A 9,194-nucleotide genomic window follows, 5' to 3' on the forward strand; every position below is an offset into this window, starting at 1 on the left:
AGTGTTTTTTTCTTACAAAGTTTTTGCAATTGGTTCCCTTCAAGCTTGTCCGCCCCGGGGATTTCGTGCCAATTTAAGAGAACGAATTGGAGTGGACTTTCATCCTCAAAGTCCTTACCGGAGCCAAGCCTCAGTTGTGCTTTGCCTCGGTTGGGAGTCTGGGAAAGGAATTCCTTAGAGTGGGTTGCACCCATTTTACTTAAGCCTTTTTATACTGCAGTTCGGGTCCCCGACCCTGTTCCTGGACACTCTTAACTTCCCGAGTCTATGACTCACCCCCACGTCCTAGTGGTGTTCCTGCCTGCCGTTCGCGTGCACTAACTACTAGGCGGCCTGGTGCAGCTAAAACCCTATTGGAACCCTCTCACTGGTCATCAATTGCCTGAGGGTTCCACAGCAACTTCCCTGCCTCTTACACACTAGACTCATATCCTACTGAACGCTTGCCTACGCAATGTCAGGTCGGAACTGAGGAATACAGAGATACAGAGTAGTAGGAAAGGAACGGGCGCACTTGCAATCTCTGGTCATGGGTCATACCTAACAAAGGTCGCCATGGCAGGGGGGCGTCTTCACCCGAAGATTAAGAGCAGAGGAATAGGAAACAGAGCTGGGATAGCCAGATTCCCAGATTGGTAGAAAAGCGACAGTTTGCTCAGACTTCTGCTCAGTTTGGCAGAAGGGAGCTGGGACAGTCTTTCTGAGCTCTGCGTTTAACGTAAAGACTGTTGCCCTGGACCTCAGTTCTACCTTGTAACTGTGCCTGGCAGCCTTGCTGCAACTAAGGTCCAAAGAGGAGAGTAGAAAAGGATAGTCCAAGTGGAGAAATAGATTTTTAGTTGCTGTGGTTCTTAGCTCACCCAAGGTGTCCCCTTTTAATACTCACGACCGATCCTTTCAGTCGAATCCCGTTGTCTCCAGCTTCCAACTGGTTCCTGAAAAAAAAACAGCCTTGTCCCTTTAAACGTTGCTTCGTCCTGGGGGTCCCGCTTGGACTCTCAATTACTACCAAGTGCCTCGGGTCCTGAGGTTGGTTTACCCCCCTGCAAAAGAGGCAAGGGCGCGCTGGGCTCCCCTTCCTCAGTGAACCCGGAGCTCAAGGCAAAACTGGGTCCCCGAAGTGGTCGCCAAATTGTTGTAAAATTTAAGCTGGTTCCTATGAACCCAGAGAAATGGATCTTGACCCAGGGAGAGCTCAAGGATCCAGGCAAGCAGACGAATTTAAGCGTCTCCTGCCCACCAAATAACAGAGACCAAACCAGGACGTACGAAGCAAGGCACTTTTATTTTAACTGTTGCAACAGGGTCCTTCCTCTCACACAGGAGAACAAGGAAGGAACCCCAAACAAAGATGTCTTGCCCTTAAAAAGAAATTTGAAATTGGTTTCAGCCCACCCCCCAGAAGCATCATCCATATGTCACAGAAGGGGTGTAGCCCAAGACCCCCCTCCCTAGATTCATCATAGGTACATCATGAAAGGGGAGGTCTGGTGGCAGTAATCTGAGCAGTCTGGACCCTGCCCCCTGCCCCCCAAAACCTAATCAACAAAATTGAGAGATATTTACATTTCCCTGTTTCCCAGCCAAGTTAATCACACCCTTTTGTCTGGCAGTCAGGTATCAGGATGCCAGGGATTATCACTTTAATTCCTGAGACAATGAGAAGGTTCCCCCCACCCCACTTCTTCCTTGCAGAGGAACACCTGGTCAGAGAGAGAGTCAAAATGGTGTCAGAAAGGCCTGTCTTCCTGTGCTGCTTCAGACATGTGCCTGTACATTCATGTACATGTTTTATGAACAATTATTATATATATATAGATATGACCTCAAAATTCTTATAACACCATCATTTGTTTTATATCTTACTAGCGGGACCCGGCCATTGAGTTCTTTAAAATGGACATTTACCTGCCTCGGGTGTGACATCTGTCTAAGTAAACTGTACAAGATCCTTTGCATATTCGCATGTGATGTTGTGTCAAAATTTCAATGCAATCGGTCAAGCGGTTTCGGTGAAAAGTGGAGACATGCAAACATGGCCGGTTTACATTTTTATTAACACACAAAATTTTATTGCATTAGCCGGTTGGCCATAGCACATGAAGGATCCAGGCAGTAACCTATTATACAGAGAATGTATCAAATAAACTTGCAAAATGGCGAATATAAAATCATGCTATATAAGACAGAGTTTGGTAAAAAAAACTATGACAAATCATGTGGATTTTGTCCGTGGCAAAATATTTAGAGAGATCCAAGGCTAGAGAAAGTTAGCCTGTCAAAAGGGCCCTGAGTTTCAGGGTCTGCAAGATATAGATGGCCACTCTGCGGGTAACCCTGGGGTTAAAAGGTAAAGGTAAAGGGGCCCCTGACCATCAGGTCCAGTCGTGTCCGACTCTGGGGTTGCGGCCCTCATCTTGCTCTATAGGCCGAGGGAGCTGGCGTTTGTCCGCAGACAGCTTCCGGGTCATGTGGCCAGCATGACAAAGCTGTCCCTATTTATCTACTTGCACTTTGATGTGCTTTCGAACTGCTAGGTGGGCAGGAGCTGGGACCCAGCAACGGGAACTCACCCCGTTGCAGGGATTCGAACCGCCGACCTTCTGATCAGCAAGCCCTAGACTCTGTGGTTTAACCCACAACGCCACCTGGGTCCCTAACCCTGGGGTTAGCGTCCACCAATAGAAATTTCATGTGGTCATCTTCCAAGGCAATGAGCGGTGGAATTAGTAGAAGGAGCCTCGGTCTTATTGCATCATATAGGGGGCAGTGAAAGAAAAAGTGGATAAAGCCCTCTATCTTTTGCATTTATATATATATAGATTTATTTTTACTTATGTTTTGTTTTAATTCTGGAGATTTTTCTCATGTGCCTGTTATTTATTATTCGTAGCCTTGTCTTTTTAAAATAATAATAATACAAATTCCTATTTTTAAAAAATGCAAGTGTCAGTGTGGTATAGCAGAAAAGGTCTAGATAAGAATGGGAGGTTCTGAGTTGAAATCTTTAGTCACCCATCAAGGAAACTAGGTAGCCTTGGCTGTTCACTTCAGAAGGATGTGGGGATCATAAAATGGGATTAGCACACCCTCCCCATGTATGCCAGCTAAACTTTTCCAGCTAAAAGGTCACAGGCAGATGTAATAAACTCAGTTAAGCTTCAGAGTTTGCTGTCCCAGGACTGTTAAAATGAGAAAGCAAGTCGTGCCTTCCCTCAAAAAAAGACTTTCAATGTCTTTTAGACAGTGTTGCCAAATTACCAATTTCAAATTCTAATCTCAGAGCCTCAACAATTATCAGCTATTGCTCAAAAGGGTAGTCTCTGCTTACAACCTCTTCTTTTTTCCTAACACTAACACAATCAATCAATCAATCAGTCAATAGCTTCCATGTCCCTATGATATTGCTGGTTTTTGGTATTTGGGGTAAAGAATAAAAGGAGAATTCCATGGATGCCTGGATCCAGGTGTGGGGCAAGTACTCTTTGGTGAGAAAGCCCCAGCAGAGATTTAAAGTTACAAAACATGCAGGAAAATAAAGTTTTTAAAGATTTAAAGTTCTTTAAAATATCCCCTTCTAAATTATTTCCAAAGTTCCCCACTTCCCATAGCATAGAAAGGGCATAGAAATGCTCCAGCTTGTGGTTTGTCTGCAGTAAGACAAACCACAAGCTCAGGTCCAGATGTAACATTATGTTAAAGCACAATGACAATACACACTGTGACAGGAAAACTGTGGCCAGAATCTCTGTCTGGGAAGCTGAAAATGTGCTTGTTTGTGTTAAGCCATGCTTTGACTTAGCATTATGTGCAAATCAGGTCGGATCTGCACAGCTGGACGACACATCATTCTGAGTGAAGTCACCTTGTGTAAGACCTTCTTTCTTGAAGCCCCATTTGCTGAGAGAAAAGCTCTTTGTTCTTCACAAGTACCAACATGACTTTTTTTGACCTCTTATGCTTTCCCACACAAAGCTGCAATCATGGCTAAGCATTCTTATGCTATTGTCTCCTTCTACTGTAGAAATGGGACAGGGAAAACATTTCTCTTCTTACTCAACTGAAAATAGAAGGGTTCATAAGCCCACTTCACTTGTTCCCTTCCCCTCCACCCACCCTGGACACAGTGAACCTCTGGAGGAAGACAAGGAGATAGCTTGGGGGGCCACTACATTTAATGGACTGTAAGGGGAGCCTCTGCAATGCAATGGAAGGCCCACCCCAGACTTCACCAACCTAGTAGCCTCCAGATATTGTGGGGTTACAGCTCTCATCAAACCTAGCCAGAAGAATACCCAGATGGCACTGGGTTAGCAAAGGCTGCCCCCCCATACAAAACTGAATGCATGCAGACTCTCTTTTCAGACAAGAAACCAAAGGTGAAGCATTAGTGGCAAGACCAAAGGCACAACCCCACTTACACACATATGCATGCATGCACTATATGCTTGGAAGGAACAACACAGGTGTCATCAATTTCTCTCTTTGGAGGTGAAAAAGAAGTCAAAGCTAAAAACTATGAAAGATCCTGCTGCCTGGGAACTCAACAGCTATTTCAAATCACTGAGAGTTTATATTGTATTAATTGTCATGATGGATTTGTTCGTTTATTGCTCTATATGCTACTGTAATCTTTATATGTATTAGTGATTGCAATGTTTGTTGTTTTTTAATGCTATTGTTCTTACCGTGAGCTGCTTTGAGATCAACATTTGTTGTTGGAAAAGCAGAATACAAATATTAAATCACATTCAAGTTAACAGAGACATTCCAAAATCCTCAACTCTTTCTAGTTCTTTCACATCCTCTTTGCCATTTCTATTGTTACTTTAACTCTATTCTACCACTGCCTCAAAAAATTAAATGTCTAAAGAGCTGAAATTAAACATGCCCCTCCTTCTACCCTTGCAGAGGAAGCACCATCATCTCCCCCTTGAACCAATTTTTGTCTCTTAAGGGGCAACACAAAGGATGCCATGCAGGCAGCAAGGAAGGGCTTCTCATTACCATCCCATTGATCTTCCTTGTTAAGGATTCCAGTTTTGTCCAATGCCTCACCTATTCCAGTAGCTGCTTCAAAAATCTATATTGTTTGGAATATTTAAGACTCTGGGGTTTCAAAACTTCCTACCTGATGCATTTTAACAACCTTTAGACGCCTCTTCCTTTGAATAGAGAGCAGGCTGTCCCTGCTCAAAATAGGTCTTGTCTACCCATTAAAATCAAGAATGTCAAGGGGACCAACCATATAAACCGGTGAGTTTATATGGCAATACGGAAAAATGTTTTTTTATTATTTTTTATTTTTTTATTTTCTATTTTTGAATATGGATGTTATAAGGTAAGCACATTTTTAAGGCCCATCCATTTAAATAGCAAAGGATTGTGCTTATAAGCTTGTACTTACTTTTGTCACATCAAAAGTTAAAAAAAACCCAGCCATGTTAGCCCCAAAGGGGGAGGGGAGGGAATCCAAAAATTATATTAGAGCAATATCTTCATTAGGAAAATATCACAAAACTGTGTTTGTGTTCTCCAGAACTCTTCATCAGGCCAGCTGGTAAATAAAGCAGCAGGTGCAAAATAAAATTTTGGCATATGGCAACATCTGGAGTCTGCATCTAGACCAGGGGTCCCCAAACTTACAGCGCTTCGGGCCAGTGCCTGAAGCACCGATCGCGCAGCGGGCCGGAGGGCGGGGGAGCGCACGCCCATACATGCGTGCAAACGCTATTTCCGGCGCACTTCCGGGTCACAGGAGCACCAGAAATAGCTTGTGTGCAAGCGCACGGGCCTCCTCTGACCCGAAAGTGCCCTGGAAATGACGCTTGCGCATGCGTGCAAGCTATTTCTGGTCCTCCTTCAGCCCGGAAGTGGGCAGCCACGCTGGTAAGGCGACGGGGGCCAGATAAATGAGACCTTTGGGCAGTATCCAGCCCCCGGGTCATAGTCTGGGGATCCCTGATCTAGACAGTCTTAAAATGGAATGTGAGAGAAAGCTGCAAACATTCCAACATCCCATCTTCAGGTGTTTATACTTTTTGTATGTTTTGGAAAATAATGAATTTAGCCACTCAACAACAAGAGTCTAAATTGGAGGAAAAGGATCTTATGCAACCTGGAGATGGGACTATTTCTCTCTCTCTCTCAAGTAACATTCCCTCCAGCTGCCAGGTAAAGTTACCCAATTTGGCTTTTTTACATACCTAGTAGTACAGCTCCTTAAATTATTTTCAGCCATTGTTAAGCCATGCTAAGACTGCCTTTTTTCTCTTTACTTTTCAAGGACTCTGAGTTTTGTCCAGGGATGGAGACAGACCAGAGTAACAGCCAGTTGTTGTTTTTTATGATTATTTCCAGAGATTAGGAATTAGCCATCGTTGTGTTTCTTATTCCCAGCAGGCCTTGGGGTAACCCAGTACCTGCACAGACCCTAAAAAGAGCCTCGCCTCAATATCTCCTGCCTCCTCCCACATTCCGTCTAAGGGCACTAACAAAAGTTTCTTTCCTCCACCTTCACCAGCTAGTCAAGTGGTTCGCAATTGGGGGTCCGTGTAACTCACGGTGGGGGGGACCATGGCACCTGATAATCCGGACACAAAAGCTTCGTTGAGCTTTTTTTTTTTTTGGCAAAATCTCCAAACATCAACTGCAAATTTTAAAAAATTACTGGCTCCAGAGTTGACCTCAAAGGCGGAGGCAGCTTTTCCGCACCTGTAAAGTCAAGAGGCCAATTACGACCCGCGCAGGAATTACCGTTCGCTTTCTGCGGGGAGGGTGGTCTCCGCGCGCTTGCGGAACGCGTGTGCGGTTAGGGCCGCGCGACTCCCGGAGCTTGGCAACGCTTTGCGCCCGCTCTGCTGCGACGCGCACCCGAAGGAAGCCAAGAGACCCCCGGCTCTCCCAGAAGCGCTCCTGGGAGGATGGGTCGGAGCACGCGGCGCACGCCCAACGCAGGTCTCGGCTTCCGGATAGGAAGGAGAGCGGGGGCTAATACGCTACCTTGGAGGTGGAAGGCCTACTTTACTTCCAAGTAAGCGTGCGTAGAATTAGGCTGAACGCCTGTGCTCGCTCGCATACTTAGGAGAAAATCTCATTGAGCTGAGTAGACGCTGGATGAAAAACGCGCATAGGATTAGGTTGCAAGCTTTCGATCGCTTAGCCCCACGGCGGTGGAGGAACGACTAATCGACTGCTGCGTTAAATGGGTGAAATGCTCGAATGGGGCTTCCTTCCAAGTAAACGCGCACAGGATCAGGCTGTATTCCAATGCACGCTTCCGTGGGAGTAAATTTCTGGTGAAAGCTGCGCACATCTGCAGGCGGGGGGGCCACACATCCTTCCTTTGGAATAAGCCCCACAGAATTCGGTGGGTTGGTCTGACCTGGGAGCCAACACTTATAAGCGGGGCTTTTTCTGGGGGGAACTCACAGGGACGCAATTCCCGCGCCTCTCGGGTGGGTTCCTGCACCTAGATGGTGGGCCCATTGCCATTCTATAGGATGAGATTGCTCACCTCTGACAGTGGCTGGATGGGCATGACCAGGACTTGTTGTGGGGGCAGGACTTTTGTTGGGGGGGGCAGAACCGACTTGCCCCCCTGTCCCCCCTTGGCCACGCCCATGTGGGTGGGTGATAATTAAGGGGGTAGGCGATCTCCTGCTGACCCTACACCCAATTTCCAACATGTTCAAAAGGTCCAGAGGGAAGATGTAAGCACAGGATGGGAGTTGCATGTAGGCAACCTAGGTGCAGGTAGGTGGACCAAAGATATGCAAGAGCTTGCTGAATCAGGCCAGTGTCCTATCCAGTCCTGCATCCTTTTCCCACAGTGGGTAACTGGGAGCCTGTAGGAAACCCACAAGCAGGATTTGAGCACAAGAGCCCTTTCCCCTCCCCTGGTTTCCAGCAACTGGTATTGAGAGCATAGCCATCATGGCTAGTAGCCCTCGATATAACCTGTTCCTCTTTTAAAGCCACCCAAGTTAGTGACCATCACTGCACTGCCTCCAGTGGGAGTGAGTTCCATAGTTTTGCTCTGTGTGACGAGATCCTTTGATCTGTCCTGAATCTTCTAACATTCATTTTCATTGGATGTCTGTGTTTTGTATGCACAACCATTGGGTGCACTGTAGAAAAGGCACCTTGAAAAAGGAGAATGGAGCAGGTGCGTGTGAGCCTGAATCTTAGTGAAGGCCAGCAGGGCAAATGGGGCTGTGCCCCCACCAACCTCATCCTGCCCTCAGCCTGCCTGCCTTATTTACAATCAGTGCCAGAGGCTGGTGACGTAGCCTTACAGCTTCCTCCTCCTCGGTCACCATGTTGCCTCCCTCAACAGAGAGGATGGGTCCCCCACCCACCCACCCACTCAAACACATCTTACTGCAGTCAACTGAAGGCAACCAACCATGTCCTGCCCCCTCCCAACTTCTCTCCCTGCCAAGCAAAAATAAATTAATAGAAAGAGAACCTCCTTAAGTGACGCTGACAAAAAGCTCACACACTTAAGTAAAAGATATATAAATTTACCACCCCCCTCTCTTCCCCCCTCTTCTTCTCCAACCTTACACTATATACAACATTAATGTCTCACATTGAATGTAACTGATCTGTAAAAAAGACTCTGCAACCTGAAAATAGAGACAATGCATGTACTTTTGTAACCCAAGAACATCTTTAATTAAAGGCTTCCTGCCTTCTTATCGGTCACTGGTGGGGGCTACCAGGACTCCCCCCTCCCTCCTCTTCATTTCTGCACTCAGGACCCCTCTGCACAGGGCTTAAAAGTAGTCTCAGAAGGTGTTTTCTTTACATTTATAATGGGACATATTTTCATCAATCGCCTGAGCATCTTTTTTTAAAAAAATACAAAATCAAAGTTAAGAATAATGTTCATGCAGTGTTAATAAGGTGGGGTGAACTAAAGTTTTTTACACCACACCACAGCCATAAGATGAAATAACTGGCCTCTGGCAAAAAACCAGTTATTTCACCTTATGGCTGGAAGCTTTTGAAATCATTATGCTTATGAATATGCATGAAAGATTTTGCAAGACTGTGTGCATAGTAGTTTTTTAAATGTATCTAGAACAAAGCACTAGGCAATCTCTATTTTATTCATGCTAACAGTAAGCCTATGAGGTTACAAATAGGGAACTTAAAGGCTGTCTTGCCTGAGGCTGTCCAGTGACATC

The 9,194-nt window shown here is 45.8% G+C and overlaps 1 protein-coding gene across 1 annotated transcript in view; it reads right to left on the reverse strand.

The window, feature by feature from the left end:
- GPAT2 (glycerol-3-phosphate acyltransferase 2, mitochondrial) overlaps nt 1-6,937 on the reverse strand; it is an 86,540-nt gene extending 79,603 nt beyond the window's left edge. Inside the window, exon 1 of the mRNA XM_088671431.1 lies at nt 6,715-6,937. The gene's annotated coding sequence lies outside the window, so the exon portion shown is untranslated. The remainder of the gene's footprint in view (nt 1-6,714) is intronic.
- Nucleotides 6,938-9,194: the final 2,257 nt, after the last annotated feature.

The sequence above is a fragment of the Zootoca vivipara genome, chromosome 6, assembly GCF_965207765.1.
Source record: "Zootoca vivipara chromosome 6, rZooViv2.hap1.1, whole genome shotgun sequence".
Lineage (NCBI taxonomy): Eukaryota > Metazoa > Chordata > Lepidosauria > Squamata > Lacertidae > Zootoca > Zootoca vivipara.